The 18,007-nt window shown below is 42.4% G+C and overlaps 1 protein-coding gene across 5 annotated transcripts in view; it reads left to right on the top strand.

The window, feature by feature from the left end:
- The window catches only part of ACVR1 (activin A receptor type 1), a 65,220-nt gene that overhangs the window by 10,873 nt on the left and 36,340 nt on the right, over window positions 1-18,007 (top strand). The gene's annotated exons all lie outside the window — the stretch shown is intronic.

Below are 18,007 nucleotides of genomic sequence, written 5' to 3'. Positions count from 1 at the left end.
TGGGAGTGAAGGTGTTTTGTTTTTTTTTTTTTCTGTCGGGCCTTTTTATCTCAGTTCCCCAGAACTCTCCTTTGAGTTTGAGTCTTTTTACAGACAGAAATAGTTGGTGGGGATAGAGGTGAAAGAAGGATGATACTTGGGCAGACTTCATGGGACTTTTGTGTGTCACTGTGAGAGGGGCTAGCAAAAATAAGTTATTGCTTATCACTTATTAATTGATGCTGTTCAGCTCTGTGAACATACTTAGTGTTTTGTGAATATAAATGAAATAGTAGTTGCAAACATATTACTGAACCTAGAGGTAGCGTGTCTTCGTAATTACCATTCAGTTTCAATGTCCTTGTTGATGCGCTCATTGGTAAGCTGTAGTATCATGGCACTGATAAGGCTCTTGGTGGCAAGTCAGAAGAAATGTGATGGCATGGGATTGCATGTTTGATTCTGTGTTGTCTTACCTGAACAGTTCCTAGTAGCATGTGTAACATCTCACAGGATGAGGACTCTGTTTTTTAAACTGCTCTGCATGGTGCAAGGCTGTTTGCCCCTGTTGTGTGGACTGCACTGACAGTGACTCTCTGCAGGTTGGACTTCAGGGTCCCTCAAAAGAGTAGGGCTCAGTGGGCATCTTCTGAATTCTTTCATAGCAGTTAAGTGTGTGTAGAAAAGGTTTCTTACTAAAACACTGACCAATGTGAACATGAAGGAAAACGAAAACAAAACAGCAGGAAACAGTAATCTGTAAAATGAAATCTCTTTGAGTGTTTGGTGTACCAGTAGTGTGAAAGGGTATGAAATGTATTCGCCCCCCCTCAGAGTTCTGAAATATTCTTATAAAGTGAAAAGGCTTTTTCTGACATGATTGATCTTGCTTCAGTCCCACAGGTGTGTTTGGTTGCCTGTGAAGTGAGGGATTTTCCTGAAAATGAACATGTTGCAGTTGTAGAAGTTGGTGCATAAACATGTAGTATACTCAAAATGTGCTTGCTCATCCTCAGCTTGTGAAGGGTGTTTTGAGAACAGTTCTTCCAGTTTCTCTGTAGCTATCTTTTGGTGTTACAGCCTTCCTGTAACAACTGCCTAAATACAGTTCACTTTTTAGCTTAATGTTTGTCTTAGCTTTATGCTAAGGGATTGCTTGTTGTTTGTGTTGTGCTCCAGGTGCTCTGCAGAGATATGGGAAGTTCTGTAGAGTGGCTTGTGTGCACTCTGTTGGTGCTGCTAAATGTCCCAAGAGAGTGAAGGATGTCCTTGTTTCAGTTAATGGCATATTAATTAAAAAAGTAAGTGTTGGGCAAGCTAAAGATGTCTAATTTAACACTCTTAATTTACATATCACAATTGTATGAAAAAGATGGATGTTAAATGTGTTAATTGACAGACTGATGCAGCTTATAGTTTTTACCCAAACTGTTTTTAGGATTACAGCCAATATGCAATCATCTCTGGTTCTAACAACTGAAAGAAAAAAAAATATGCTTCATATGTTGTTGTCTTTTTGGGTAATGATAATTATTGGTCAAGAATGCCACTGTGTCAAGAAGCAAAGCAACACCAAAGAAAGGAATGAGGCTTGTATGGGTAACCATGTGTTGTAGCTTAGTATTGAAGTATTTTCTCACATAGTAAGAAAAAAGCACAGAGGGTTTTCAGCCACAGTATTCGATCAGTTTCTTGAGACACTGAGGAAATATTTAAGTATCTAAATGTTAAAGGGGATTCTATTGGTCTTCTGATCTTGAAACAAACATTAAAAAAAGGCAAACCACCTTCTCTGTTGCAAGTGATTTAAAATGTTTAAATAAAATGAACATAGTAAAGATTTTCCATGCAAAACATATAAACTAAATTAGCATTGGATTTTACTCTGAATTTATTTAAAAACTAGCAAGCTGAAACTTTGACTTCTGTGGAAGAATTTGAGGAAATAATGAGATTTTAATCCCTGAGCTGACTCACCCCTGAAGCGATACGAAGGCTGGTGTCCTGAAGAAATAGACTTCACCTTTGCTGTTGTGTGTTTAAAGTGTAAAAGTTGAAACTAACCTAAAAGGTTGAACTGTTTTGGGTTTAATTTAATTTGTATTTCTATTACTTTGTTGTTTTTCATAAAAGAACACAGTAAATGCTAAATAATATTTATTAAACGCTTGCCCCAGCTCCATAATGAAGATGATTTAAAGGTGATTAAACACTCCATTTGAGACATTTTGGAGATTCCTCAAAAATTCCTCATGTCTGTCCCTTTGGAGTGGTGTGCAGGCTAGTGGGTGCTTGCTGCTGAAGGGGGTTGATGCAGGCTGGTGGCCAGTGCCCATAGCCAGGTACAGCGGCAGCCGCTTGGCCAGGAGGGTGGCACCTCCATCCTGCTGGGCTAGTGGGTTCAGAACAGAGACCCCCAAACGCAGAAAAGCATCTTTCTGTCTGATCTGTGAACTTAGAAACAGGGTGAGCTAATCTTCCCAGTTCCCCCACGTCACCCAGATGGCAGGATCAGCTGGCTGGTTTTTGGCTTATTTAGTTCAATAACTGCCTGTGTAGTGTCCTTTATCTAATAAATGGGCTTTAATAGCAAAATGTTGTGATGACTTTCCTTGCATAATTAGCACAGTCAAGCTGTTGTAAGCCTACTTGCCACTTAAAAGGAAACTTTTGAAATGTTGCATTTGTAAGAGCAAATAATCAAAATATGTGTCACTTTATATTATAGTCAAATGTGAATTATAAAAAATTTGGAGAAGGCTCAGGGAAGACCTTATCACTCCTCTAGAAGGAGGCTGGAGTGAGGAGGTGACTGATCTCTTCTCTTGAGTAACAAGTGATAGGACAAGAGGAAACAGCCTCAAGCTGTGCTGAGGAGGTTTAGACTGGGTATTAGGAAAAATTTCTTCACCAAAAGGGTAATCGGGCAGTGGAACAGGCTGCCCAGGGAAGAGGAAGTCCCAGGAAGTGTTCAAACCCTGTGTAGACGAGGTTCTTATGACATGGTTTAGTGGTGGACTTGGCAGTCCTGGGGTAGAGGTTGGATTTGATGACCTTCAAGGTTTTTCCAACTTAGTTGATTCTATGATTCTGTGATCTGGGAACATGGGTTTCTCTGTATACGAAGCTAGAGGCATGAAGCTGCCTTGGTTGAGGCTTGGTTAATGCAATATGCCAAACAGTGTAAAACAGCCCTTCCTCAGCAGCTGTGACTTGTGCTGCCCTTTCACCTGAGCTGCTGCTTGTGTGCCCCGCTCCTTCCTGTGCTGGGTGCTTCTTTTAGAGCACACTTGTTCTGTTTCTCTCTCTCTCTGTTACACCAGGTAGGTTTTTTGGTGTGCTTTGTTTTTGTTTTGTGTGGTTTTTTTTTTTTTTTTTTTTTGCATTGCCTGTGTGTGAATTCTGTGTTGGAGTGAGCAAAGATTTGCTACAGTAACTCTGGGGCTGTACCTCCCCTACTGCAAGCTGGCACAGCATGCTCTCAGTAACAGTCAAAAGTTATCTTTTTCCCTTTTGTCCCCTGATATTCTTAACGAGGCTGCTTTTTCTTTTTCTTTCTTTCTTTTTTTTTTCTTCCTTGGGAAATGGTTTTTTGAAGTCCATATTTAGTTTTAACAATATGTTCACTTATGTTGGACAATAATTAACCTTTCTTTAGAAAAGAATAAAAAATAAGGGCAAAATCAGGTGTAACGTTGGTTAAATTGTGACTCACCTTGGTAATTTAAATCGCCTTGATCAACTTGGAAGTACTTACCAAATACATACCAAAACCTGAAGTGAGTATTCCACCTCTGCAAATGTAAAATGCTGTTTTGGCAACTTCAGAACACCAGGTAAAAGACCCAGGTGGTGTGGGGTTTTCTTGGGTTGGTTTGTTTTTAACATTGAATTTTGCTTGGCTTTTCTTTGAATTATTATGTTCACATAATTACTCAGTAGGGCTTATTTTACATTTTCTCTAGCTAATTTTTTCCTGTTAGGAGTCCAAAGAAACTCCCATTCTGTGCATCCATCCTGAGTACAGAATTTCCTGCTTGAATAGAGTAGTTGCAGCAAAAGAGACAGCATGGCTGTACGGAGGGGTATTGGATGTTCATTTTGTGGATTTATCCAGTGTGAGCTGAGAAGAGTTGGGGATATGAAATGCTTTGAAATAATGTCACTGTGGTTTTATGCATTTATAAGAGTAAGGTTTTTGAATTTTAGGGAGGAGATGGGAGGAAGAGGATGAAGAACTGAAGTCTTAAAGCACTGTGGAAGGTCCAAAGAAACCTTTACCATTCTGTAAGAGAATTTCTCTAATGCCAGTGTGGCTTAACATAGCCTTTAAAGCTGTGGTTCAGAGAACTGGAGGAGCCTAGGAAGGATGGAAATACTCTATATAGTGCTAAGTAATTCTGTGTGGTGTTGCTTGCCTGAAGCAGCTTGTGTAGACTGGCTGGATTTTCAGGTGGCCAAGGATTGTTTTCTCTTGGGGAGCAGTGCAGACCTGCAGAGATCCCTAGCTTGTACAACCCTCCCCAGAATTGCTAGTTTGGCAACTCTGCCCTAGGACGTTTACCACAAAATTATTTTGAAGCCTTTTGATTTCTTTGCAGTCCTGCTTGTGGGAACCACAGAGTTTTTGGGCTCTGTACCATGGCTCAGTCTTGCCTGCACTGAGCTGCCGTTGCTGCTAGTGCCTGTGTCAAGGTTCAATGGCAGCGCAGGCTTTAGCACAGGCGATGACAGAGCCATTCAGGCATCTCTTGCCCTTTCCTCCCCAGCTCAGGCTGCATTGATATGGTCAAATACAGACCATCAAGCAAAGCCTTTGCAAGAATTCATGTTCCCAGGAGCTTGTAGGCAAGACGTGCCTTAGGCTCTCTGCCTTGCATGTGGTGCTAGTACGATTGTCTGCCTTTGGTCATACGTAGGCATAAGAGTTGCAGGACTTTAAAGGAAAAAAATAGATGGAGTGCAGCAGTGAGATATGTATAGTTTAATTGCTGCTTGAGAACTGGAAAGTAATGTACAGTTACAGGTCCAGAAATACATGGCCTTCTAAACAGCTGCACATAAGAAGTCGCCTTATTAGTATTATCTGCCTTAGAGCATGATTTTTATATCTGTGGATCAGTGTTAACTTGTGTCCAGCAACATTTGTCTTCAGCAAACCCCAGCTGCTGTGTTGAACATTGAATGTCATTGCTAAATATCATAGCTGGTTGGCACCCTGGCTGCACCCTTCAGAGCCGATAGGAAAAAAGGGAACAAAAAAGGTGTTGACCCCATCTGGAAAAAAATATTTTGAGATCAAGCACTGCATTCAGTTACGAAAGCTAATTTAAAAAAAAAAAAAAAAGGTGTGAGGGTGGAAGAGGCAGTGAATTGCCTCTCTCTTCCTAGCCTTCTGCTGCTGAGGTGCCCCGGATGAGATTGACCCCAGGCTCCACATTCCTGTTGGCTGTATGGCTGAAGGAGGAAATATTTCAGGCGCCATTAGTTATTGCCTTTTTTGACTTTTCTCTGTGACATTAGCTAAGGTTCAACCTAATCCCTTTGTAAGGATTGTGAAGACTTGTAAGATTGAAAATTATCTGCTATTTAGTGTTTGTTGAAGTTCTAGAGCAAAAGATAGCTGAAAGAGAAGGTGGCCAAAGGGAGAGCGCATGAGCTGGAAAGCAGATGGGAAGGTGAAGGATAGGGGAGGCTCCAGAATATGGAGTGAAAGAGATTGTCTTGAAGGACTTGGAGTGAGTGAAAATGGTCATGGTGTTAGTAAGGGAACATAAGAAGAGGAGAAATCAAAGTGCTTTTCTTAGTTAATTGACTTAGTTAAGTGCTGCGTAACTTTTGTAGGTCGCTAAATTTCAGTTTGATGTGTTGTCATGAACTAGATATTATGAAAATACTGCATTGCTCTTGTTCAAGAAAATTCTAGGCAGAGAGAAGACTTTGATTGTATAAGTGGCTCTTCATAAAAAAATCAAACCTGACCAACAAGGAACTTCCTGCAGTAGCGGTTCACTGGTTTGCTAGTTGCAAGCTCTGCCAGTCCTGGTCTCAGTTGTCTCTGGTCTGGGAATCCACGAGGAATATTAGATGATCCTTTGTAAAAATTGCAAGTAAGACGAGAAGGAAGTCCCTTCCATCAGGCAACAGTTAGTTCAAGCCCAAAGCTTGAACTACAGTGCAGTTGTACAGACAAATGCAATCATTCTGCATGTCCACGGTGAATGATATACCCAGAGAAGGCAAATGACTGTTGCATGAATCAGTAGGGATGGCTTTTTTTTCTTTTTTATGAGCTCAAATTGCCACGTTCATATTATTCAATCAATTCTGGGAGTTTTGGATATGTTTTAGTAATTTCTGTGTTTGTTCAGCCAGCTGACATAGAAAAAAATAATTTATTAAAAGCACTGATAAAGCATTCATTTATTTGGCTCTGATTTGCTTCTGTGCTCTCCTGTGCTTAGGATTATTTGGAGTGCCAGGTTGCCTGCAGTGTGGATTGGAGATCTGTACTGGCAGGGGGCACTGGGCGGTGGCACAGCTTGCTGTTAGCGGGTCTGGGGGTGTGGGGAGGCTATTTCGATGACAGTGCTTCTTCTGAGTGTTATTGCTTCTGGTTAATCCTTCTATTCAGAAAGGAAATAGCTAGGAAGTTACTGGGTGCCTTGGAAATAGGCAAGAGCTGGGTGCAAAGGAAAAATTTGCTAAAACATTAGTAATTTCTGAAGAGTTGCTTAGAGATTTTTTTGTATGTATTCAGTAGCAAGTTACCATTTGAGCTGTTATGCTGTTGTTGCTTCCCCAAAGTTGGCATGAGATGTGTATTTGAGGCTGATTGTCATTGCTATAAGACTTGGTTAAAATGGTTGTACAATGTAGTGGTTGGCGCTCTGTCCTTCCACTTGCAACATGATGGATTCTGTTCAACAGGAACTATTTTAATTGGTTTCCAGTCTGTGTTATGTTAAAACTCTGCTGCTAGATCTAGAAACCCGTGACACATTTTGTTTGTTCCTGAAAACATACACTTTATTCTGCTTTGGTCATTCAAATTCATTTTATGTGATTGTCAGCTGAAAATAATAGCGTTTCACAGCACTTCATCAGCAAGACAGCTTCCTGTGACCCAGGACTATAAACTGTATAATTTGTCCAGGGGGGTCTCTGCGTTACAGGAAAGAAAATTCCTTCTGTGACAGCATTCGTTGCTTTGCACACAGCAACATCGTGGGGAGGATGGGAGGCAGTGCTGGCTTGATGCACCCGCTGCTGCGAGGATTGAGGGTGGGTTTTGCAGCCAGCCCACAGCGCTGGACCAACTGCAGGCAGCACCATGCTCAGTCAGCCCTGGGTTCAGTTGGTAGGTGCTGCTGGTGAGCAGGGGATGGAAAACATCCGTGCCACGATCGCTGGGCTCCGCTTTCCCAGAGTGCCTGGTTATTCTGCATGCACACCGTGGTGGGGAGCTGAGTGCTGGGCTGGAAGCCAGGTCTTTGCTGAGACTAGGTGTGCCGTCTCTTGGGGGGAGAAGGCAGGCAAACAAGTGGGAGAGTGTTTCTTTGGAGGTAAGCCTTAAGTTTGTAATTCTCCTCAGTGTGATAGCTGGTTAGAAAATAACCAGTAATCATGACTTCTGTTAATTAACTACTAAGAGTTAAATAAATGTTGTTGGAAAAACTAGTCTGTGTTTACTTGGCATGTCTTTCTCCAGAAAAGGCTGGTGCTAGTTGGTACATGCTCAGTCTCTGTGCCTGTCTACAGCATGGTTTTATGTTTTTCTCTGTATTGATTTTCATGATTCATTGAACATGATCTAAGCAAAAAGCGTACTTAAATGACACTGGAGACAGCTGTCTGTTAAAATGGGACATTTATGTATGCTGAAATGGCGCCAGGTTGTTCTTCCATTACTTTAACAAGTAACACACACCAGTAATATTTCTTTGTTTAATTTCCTTTTTTAGGTCACCGGTATGTCACCTTTGTTTTGTTTAAAGAGCATTGGTCAATTCTTACTCTAAACTTTTGTATCAGTTTTGTTCCTGTTATTTTTCTGATAATCTTTTTGAGATGTTTTTGAAATGGAAAGGACTTTACATTGTGTTGTGAATCTGAGTGACTCGGTTTATTTCTCCCAGTAGAGCCGTTTTGGAAGGTATGTGTGGGAAATTTGGATAAAAGGAGGAACATACAAAGCTCTGGAAGCTGGTGTGTAGCTTTTTCCAGTTTTAATCTGCCTCTCTTCTCTGTATCGTAGGCTGAAGTTCCAGATGTTGTTTTGGCTTGGAGATAGTGAATGGGGAAAAATAAGCATTCGTAATGTTAACAGAGTCAGACTGGCTGGTTCTTTACTGACAGGAAAAATGGGGAGATAAAACCTCTATTAATGATGCACTCGCTGCCTAAGTAGCCAGTAAAACAATGCATCTTCACTGGCAGTAAGTCCCGGATTGGTGGTGATCAGTGCCAACTGTGAGAGGAGACAGCTGCAGAGGCTGGGAAGTATTAAAGTAAAACTAACACTAACTTCCTTGGATAGCAGTGGGGTTTTGCTTGGTCTGCAAATCCCTGCCCCCTTTTTGTTTTCCTCCAGTTAAAAGTTAATTCTTAGCCCCCTTTCTTCTCACCCCCTCCCCTTCCCGCTATCTTAGAGTCCTGCTTGCTCACCTTCAGTAGCTGACTGTGGATGTTGGGTGGTGGTGCAAGGCTGGGGTGACTGGATGTCAATGACACCTCCTTTCAGGCACAGAGGGCTCTTCAGAGTTTTGTCTTGGAGCACCAGTGTGGCTTCTGAAGCTTATCCCTCTGAAGAGCTCCATTGATTGCCAGTTGCAGGATGGTTTGGGCATGCATGTGCTCGATTCCTTCTGGAGGAAGCTAAGCTGCAAGCTCTGTTTCTGGTGTGTACCGGATGCACTCCATTCCAAAATGTGGGTATAAAAGTCTTGGCCTCTTCTGGACAGCTTTGAGCCACATGAGGTAGTGGCAGCTTCCAGTAAAGGGACCAGGGTAAATCACAACTGCTGAAATGCTTGTTAGGAGTATATGTAGTGGCCAGGAATGCAATTTCCTGTGCTAGCCTATAGGTTCTATGCATGATAATCTGTTTTCCATGTTACATTGTATTAAATATATAAATATACTGTGTTCTGTGTCTCTTCCTGACCTGTTCCTCCTGTCATGCCTATTCCTAAAATGTTTGAGCAGTTCATTTTTAAAATGGCTAATGCAGTTCTGCTTATTTCTTCCCTAATAATTATTTTTTTCTTTTCATTGTTGAGTCTAGGAAATAGCAATTTCTGGTCAGTGCCCTGCTTCTCCCATTGCTTGTCCCTTCCATTGTGGCATAGTTGTCCTTCAGGGTTTTTCGATTTCTGTGAGTAGTTCGCGTCCGAATGATCAGTTCACTTGCCTTGTTTAATACTATAAAGCTAAAACTTAATAATTTTGACACAGACTCATCTAATTTGCAGAGGAGCCAAGCTGTTGCAGCTTGTGGTATCTGAAGCCTTGTCTGTTTGCTGCTTTTATCTGGGATAAACTTGTCCATGTCACAATTCGTGTAATTTATTGAAACAAAGGCTTGGCTTTGTGTTTTTGGTGGGTGGCAGGGAACTGGCGTGTTTTGGTGTTACATAGTAAGAGATATTTGGAGCATGCATGTATGGTCTTAGCCAGTTGGACATGCATGTTAACGTAGGCTGGGATTGTAATGGTTTAACCGTTTTTGCCTTGTTTTTTACCACAGAGGTAGAAGTACATGCCTGGAGCCGGCTGTCTGATCAGCTGTGGTTTTATAAGCATTGCCTGATGCCCCAGAAACACCATCCTTAGAAATCCTACAGGACCAGGCTGTAGGGAAAACTTCAGAATAAATGTGCTGTTGTACATGTTTGCTGGAAGAAGATAGGGAAAGAAAATCTGGGTGTAGGAGAGTCCTGCTGCCTACCTTTGTGCTGCTCTGCATTCCTTCGCTCTGCTGCCCGGAGGCAGCAGTGGGGTGTCTTGCTCATGTGGTTTGTGATTCAAGCCAAGCCCAGATGTTTTCATGCCTGGTCTGGCCTATTTTCTGAGAATAATTTTGAATGCCTCCGTCCACTTTATTGTGGTTTCCCTAGCGTCTAGTCCAGCTGAAGCTAAGATGCTTTCTCACCTAACCGAATGCTTATAGGCAGACATGGTGTTATCTCTACAATGGTGTTCCTGATGGTAACTTCAGAGCACTTGGAATTAGGTCCACGCTGGTGAGAACCTGAGGTTGTGTTTTGTTGCTGTTAGAGTGGAAAATTTTGCAGCATGAAACTCAGAAGAGCCTGTCTTGTGCCCAGGAAATAGGTGAAAACTCAACAGATTCCTGTGGAGGTAGATCTGGCCTTTCTGACTGATCTAGCTTTCCGTTTCCACTGAGCAGCAGTAGGGACCTGGAAGTCTTTTCATACTGACTGTTGGACCTTTTAATCAGTATTATTGTCTGTGCTGATAGGTTCATGACAACAACTATCCAGGGGATACTTCCAGGGAAGTATATTTGTTCCTTTAACTTGTGCATTCTCCATCTCATTCATTTGGCTTTATGCCAGGTATTTCCTGATGCTGAAAAGAAAAGTGGTGTGGTCACTTGATCTGCACAAACAAGTGCTGTCTTGTATCCTATTCAGGACAGTCTCTTACTCCATCACTTCCCATTAGTGAGAAGGGCTGTTGACCCAAAGCATATTTGGGTGCTTCCTTCAGAAGCAGTTGGTGAGGGTTATTTTTGACTCTGTTGTCTTCAGCCTGTTCTGTTAACAATCATGGCTGAATCCTCTGTGTGGAGATGAAGAAACTTGGAAATCGCCAGTGGATATGTGTCATAAGCTCACTTTAATGAAGAGTATGGCTTCGTTTCCACATGATCATAGGTGAGTTGCTCTTAGATGGCTCTTCAGTCAGAGATCCAAAGCTAGATTTGTCTGTAAAGAGAATTTTGGGTTGTGTTTTACTTCATGTTTGTAGCTACGAGTATGTGAGAGGTCAGCCACAGTAATTTAGCTGTTAAATAGCAATTTGATCGATTGCTTCTGGCATCCGTAACGTCAATTAAAACAGAAGTCTGGGTAAATATATGGAACAGTTCTCTGAAGATACACAAGTGTGGTCAGGTTTGGCAAGGCTATACAAGATGTGTGAATTTGAAAGCTTACAGCTAAATAGGTGGAAAGCGAACACTTAACAGCTCTGGAAGGAAGTGTCAGAATTGTATATATTTGGAATAAATTTGACGTAGGGAGAGGTGACAGTATGCCCGATTATTAAGCTGAGGATTGTGTAGGGAGGGAAAGATGAATGTCAGTTGTGACTGTGAAAGGGTAGTTCTGTTACCAGGAGAGGCACAGATGTTTGCTGTGAGATCAAGATAGACCCAGCTAAAACAGCAACTAAGCAATGTCAGGGCAGAGTGATTTGGAAAAAAAGATCTCAAGCTGTTTTAGCATACAGGTCTGAATGTTAGCTGGATTAGCGTTGGCAGGTGGGGCTGCCACAGGCAAGATGTGAGTGGAACAGGAACCTGTGGTGGAGGTTATGGAGCCTTATGAAGCCTCAGGTGAGAAAGATCAGCTTGCAAGGATGCCTTAAGGGAGCTGGAGCAGAGCAAGGGGAAAGGATTGTGGTGGAGGGTGGAACAGAGTAAAGCTGTGAACAGCAGCAGAGGTAACTTTGAGGTTGGTGTTGCAGGGTGGGATGAGGGGGTGGACAAACATTGGAGAGTTCCAGAAGGGAAAAAAACCCAACTGCCCTTTATATTACTAGCTGCTTAAAATCAATTTTGGGTTATATTTGTTATAAAGTGATGGCTGAGGTTATGTTTTAGATTTAATAAGGTTCTGTATGTCTGCACAGTACTGTCCAATTTGCATGATGTCAGCAGAAGAAGAAAGGTAGACCACCATGCCTATAATATAACTTAGTTTTGCCTGTACTTTGTATGTAAGAACAGAATAATACATCTCCAGCTTGTCCACACAGGCAAGACCAGATTGTAGAACAGTATTGTTAAAATTCTGAAGTGGTGTAATATAATCTCTGAGGAATTTTACTTTCTTGTGCAGTGGGGTGTTTCCTTCTTTTCTGGATTGCTAATTGCATTCAGCTCTTTGGATTCCAAAGTAATAGTTTAATGAAAGAATCTGATGAGATGAAAGGCTGTTCAGCGACACGTGCCTGTGGAGTGTTAGGAACTTCTGTTCTCAGTCTGATTGTTCTAAAAATATTTTGTTAATTTGTATTTGGCTTCCTTGGCTCATTGGTGTTTGGGAACAGTGAAGCTTTAAGTGGTACGCAGCACAAATACTTGACTTTTTCATATCCCTTAACCTTTCCTACTCTGTAGAAGCCCATCACTCCTGAAGAATGCTGTTCTAATCCCAGTGTAATCCCTGAGCAGCGAGCTGGGGGTGTAAAGCCTGGCTGTCCTGGAGTCCCCTCTCTCCTCTGTGCCCCTCACCATGGTGACACACAGGGGCACATGTGGTAGGGCTGCTCCCGCAGTTCTGATGCAGCAGCTCTCTCCACCCAGCAACTGTGTAGCATTGTGCCTCTGCACGTCCTGCTCTCCCGTGCTTCTCATTTTCATAGATTTGGTGGCTTTATTTTAGCGAATGGCTGTGTGTTTGCTGCATCAGGCTGCACTTACATTCTGCCAATGGAATGGACAAGTTGCATTCTGGTTAGGGTGCTTGGGCTAAGGGGCTGGATGCAAGTAGAGTATTCTTGTGGTCACAGCCCTGTGAAAATAGTTGCAGAAGCTCAGGTTTACCCAGGCAGGCAAAATCCCACTGGGATTAGAGATGTGCAAATGAGGGTCCTTGCTGGTGGTGGAATACTGACAGAGGTAAGGATGAGAAGTCCTGTGGCAGTGAGGGAGCTTCCAGCATCTCCTTCAACTCTGAGTTTGGCTCTGAATGGTTTGGCCTGATAACATTAGAGGCTGAAAACAAAAAAACATTTGCACCTCTTAGGGTCCCTGCATATGTGAAAACAGAACTAGACTGTAATGAGACACTGCTTAATTAATACATTTGTAGGAACCAGACTACATTTCTTATCTTTCAGCAGGGCTTGCCAGATGGTCTTTAAATGCTATTCACATAATATAATCAGACCCTAGCTTCTCTACTACAAGGAAAAAAAAAAACCCAAACCCACAAAACCAACCTAAGGTGAAGAAATGTGCATTTAAAATCTGCATAAAAGCAAAAGAGAACAGAATTGAAAAAAAAATAACTTTTTTTGAGGGGGAAAAAATAGGATTTTTACTGATACTGAATCTAAAGATTAGTTTTCAGCCAACACAATCAAAACATTTCTGAAGTGTTTTGCAAGAAACTTTAAACAGGCAATCTGTGTAATATATAAATAATTAATGAAAAGCTTATAAAATCCTTATCTTAGATTAGTAGTCATTGATCTTACTTAGATCCCAATTTCAGCTGTCTCCAGGTTTTTGTTAAGGTTGTAATGCAAGTCTCTAGAAGAGTTAAACTGTAGAACAGGGCCATGTTCACTGTCTTGGTAGTGTACACAAACTGTGACATAACCTTGGACTTCTGCAGGGCTTGACATAAGTGCAGCGGTTTTAATACTTGGTGTCAGTCCAAAGTGATGATGTAAGGTATTTGACCATCTGGTAGGACTGCAGGGCAGAGAGATCTTCTGTCATCCTGACTCACAAGCCTCCTTCTGAAACTTTCCCAGGGTTGACTGGGGTGTTCAGGTTTTCAGGAGCAAGGTATTGTTTGGGGATATACCAGCAGTTTTCCCTTCAGGGCTCCCATGAATCGGCAAGGAGGAGCCTGCTAGGAGGGTGCTAAACCAAGCCTATGTTAGGAGGGGGAGTTAGCAATTGCTTGGCAAAAGGAGAGTGAAAGTGAGTAAAAAAAATTGGGAGCTTTGTTTTAGACTATACCCAAAAAAACCTGGAGGAATGTTTTGATGAAAATATTCCTTTACTTGGCAGATAGTTAGGATTTTGCTTTTAAAAAATGTTTAATTTGGAGGGCTAGGGGCAGTTAAGACCCTGCTGTGTGTCTTAACTGAAGGTGTGTTTTCAGTATCATTGATTGGTTGGGTTTGGGGTTATGGGGTGTATGTTTAATCAACCTCGGATTTTGCTGCTACTGAAGGGATGCCCATCTCTGAGAGCAGTTGTGTTCCCACCACCTCTCCTCTGCTAGCACTGGCACCATTGCACTGCTGGGCTGAGCCTCACATGTTTAGTCACAGTGAAGACTAAACAGTGTGTGGTCTGATCAGTGGCCTGATCTGGCTTATCCCATGGCCTTGAAATCACTGCAGCCAAGTGGAGGGGTGGGAGCCTGCCTGGTGTGATGGCAGGGAGCTGAGGACATGATTGGATGGCCAGTTTTGGCACTCCCTGTGTCTTAGACTGGTCGAAACTGGTTGTGAAACAATATTCTAATAAAACCTTACTCTGATCCTCTGTTTGACTATGTGTCCTTTCTATGCAGCTATGATCTAGGCTCAGCGTTTCTGTCCATACTTCTTGTTTTCCTCACCTGTCAAGATAGACACGCCCAGGATGGGATAGAAACAGTGTTGGACAGGCAATTCTGAAACACCTGCAAGCTGTGAAAGTGTGTTCTTCCCTGTGCTCCTTCCTCACATACTGCACAGATAAAATCTTTATTAAATAAAGTATTGCTAGCTGGATGAAAGCAGGCCAAGTCTCAAAGAGGTAGACTTTGAGTAAGTTAAAATAAGTAGCTGTTATTGTGCTCATTTTGGGTTTGTGTGGTGACTTTCTGAAGAACACAGAAACATCTTTTACAGGTGATTTCTCGTAATTTGTCAGTTGAAAATATTTGTTTGGGTCTTATTCACCTCTGGTTTATTGTTTAGAGAGAATTTATATCTTCACTGGAAGTTCTGTGCTGAGATCTGACAGCAGATTCTGGCTTCTGAACAACCATATGCAGAAAAGCAGTGTGTGTTGCAGCAGGATTTGAAAGAACATTTTGCTTGCCGCTTATGGCCAAGGTCCCACACAAATTAGGTTGCCAGATATTAACGGAAATTGTCTCCAGTTTGTGTGGACACTTGGAATGGCCTTAGCAAAGTGAGTGGTACCTAAGGCTGTCTACAACTGAAATGTCCAAGGAACTTTGCAGCTGTGCAATGGGGCCTTTTTCATGGCAATTACAGAATGCAGTGTTGCCCTCTGGTAGGAACTGTCTGTGTGCCATGTAGTAATAATACCTCTGTAGCAGTAAGACATAGGTAGTATAATAACATCTTTGTTTATGTTTGAAATGTGTGAGCAGCCACAATAATTCATATATATCTAACAATGTCTTGAACTGATACCTATTTGATGCCTCGGGCAAATGTATCTTCAGATGAAGCTACTTCATGCTTGACTCTTTGCTTGACTGTCCCATGGTACTGCTTGCAATTTAATATCTGTTAATTTGCCCATATAAATGAAACCATGTGTAGCTGGTTATTTGCACATTTGGAATTCCATACCTAACTTCCAAGATGCTCATAGTGATGACATAATTAATGAACCATATGAACATGAGCATGTTTAAGTTATGCTTCTGTGTACAGGCTCTGCAGAGGAAAGCTATTCCATTGTGCAATATTAATCCTTGATAGCTGCCTCCTGGTGAATTTATTTATCCTGCAAGGCAGTAAATGATATGGAAAGACATGCACATGTCTTCAAAGGCACCAGGAACTTGCAATATGTATTGAGGGTTTTAAATCAATTTAAAAATGTCTGTGCTTACTTCATCATTTGAGTAAGCCATCCAGTATTGGGTTGCATAAGACACTGTATTGATGCAATACCTACCCAGAACCCAAATCTTCATATTTGGACTTTCTAACAGGCCACTTCTGTCTCCTTCACCCCCACAGGTTCTGCTGCCCACATACAATCATAGAATTGTTTAGGCAATTTAAGATCATCAAGTTCAACTGCTAACCCACCACTGCCAAGCTCACCGCTAAACAGTGTTTCTAAGTGCTGTATCTGCATGTTTTTAAAACCCTTCAGGGATAGTGACTCCACCCTGGGCAGCCTGTTCCAGTGCTGAACAACTCTTTTTGGGTAAGGAATTGAAACCTCAACTTGAGGCTGTTTCCTCTGATCCTACCACTCTTTACTTCGGAAAAGAGACAGAGCCCAACCTCGCTATAATCTCCTTTCAGGCAGTTGTAGAGGGCAATAAGGTCTCCCTTGAGCCTCCTTTTTTTCCAGGCTGAACAACCCCAGTTCCCTCAGTTGCTCCTCATGAGACTTGTGCTCCAGATGCTTTGCCAGCTTTGTTGCCCTTCTCTGTACTTGCTTCAGGACCTCGGTGTCGATCTTAGAGTGAGAGGCCCAAAACCAAAGACAGGATTTGAGGTGTGGCCTCAGTAGTGCCCAGTACAAGGGGCCTATGACTTCCCTAGTCCTGCTGGCCATACTGTTGCTGATAGAAGCCAGGATGTTCTTGGCTGGCTGGACACAAGCTGGCTCATATTCAGCATCTGTTAACCAACACCCCCAGGTCCTTTTCCACCCTGCAGCTTTCCAGCCACTCTTCCCCAGGCCTGTAGCATGGCATAGGGTTGTGCAGGACCTGGCACTTAGGCCCCTTGAACTTCATACAACTGTCCTCAGCCCACATACAAGGTTGTGAGTCCCCCTGCTTACCAGCTGACCTGCATGGGGAAGCTAGCATTGTTTTTGGTCTGTTCTGTGCCCCTTGTGAATACCGGACCTTCAGCTGCTCGGCTTGTTCCCTGGGAATTACCTTGTTGTGAGCACCAGGGAACTCTGCCTTCCCCCCCATTAAAGGAGGAGCGCTGTGTGTGTGACCCATGCCTCCCCACCCAACTTGGGAAGGGGCTGGTGCTGCTTTGGGTTCACTTCTTTGCCTAGGTAAGGTATTTTTATCTCTCTTGGGTAAGTGGTTGTGTTGTCCCTCTGTGTTGTCATGTGTCTGTCCTCCCACCCTGACACTGGGAATGTTTATTATTTGTGATCCCATGCTATGTCACTTCTGCAGTTGGTGTGTCAGCTGGAACCTTTGGGTGACAGCATAGGCAATAAATGGATTTGTACTGGCATATGCCAGGAGGGAGACCAAATGGGATTTTTGTTTCTATAAGCGCCACTTGTTCTTTGTTACCTCTTTCATTTTCTTTTAAGAACCTAAGGAGTGGCTCTTCATGAGCATATTCAGAGCTATTAACTTCATAAAAAGTAACTTGCGTGATATTTTACATTGTATGGATTGTTTTCCTCCTGGTGGTTTTATTTTTATTCAGCAATGTCATGATACTTGCTTTGAATAAGCGTGTAGGAGAACCAGTGTCTTCCACACTTCACTCACTCTCTCTCTCTCTGTTATTTGAATCCAAGACATTCAGCCTTTCAAGGTGGCAATCTTTTGCAGATTTTCTTGAGCTGAAGCGTATTGATGTGTGCCTTGTGCGCTTGCAGGTGGATGCCAAATGGAGTTTGTGGCTGGCTTCCATCTTGCTGAATTCTGGCAACAAAGTTTAGACTTTAAGAAAGAATATGCAGGGTTGCCATTCTCTGACGTTAGGAATGCCTTTGTGTGGGCTGTTCTGAGGTTGTTAGTTAGCTTGTGTGAGTTTCAATTAAAAAAAGAAAAAAGCAAGCAGTGAATTACTGCTCTTGAATGTACAGCTTTCCTTCTAAAGACACAGCTGTTGATGAATTTAGCTTGTGTGTGGCTATTGTGTGGATGGTAGAATTACAATCCAGCATTATGGATGTTTTCTTTTGATACAAATCTGGTGAGGTACATGCAAAATATGTACAGCCCTTGGGCTCTTGGCAGGGTGCCACTGGGACTGTCAGTGATAGTGTGGGTGCCTCTGATCTCATCAGAAATGTCTGAATGCCTCTAATGGTTCGTGTTCCCATGTCTATGTCATATTGAGATGAATTGTAATCTTTAATTTCTTCACTAATTGGAGTTGCTCTTTTGTCTGGCGTGGTCTTTGCTCT

This window comes from Psittacula echo, assembly GCF_963264785.1.
Source record: "Psittacula echo genome assembly, chromosome: 6".
In the NCBI taxonomy this organism is placed as follows: Eukaryota; Metazoa; Chordata; class Aves; order Psittaciformes; family Psittacidae; genus Psittacula; species Psittacula echo.
The sequence above is the reverse complement of the archived record's forward strand: the minus strand, read 5'-3'. Positions and strand labels throughout refer to the sequence as shown.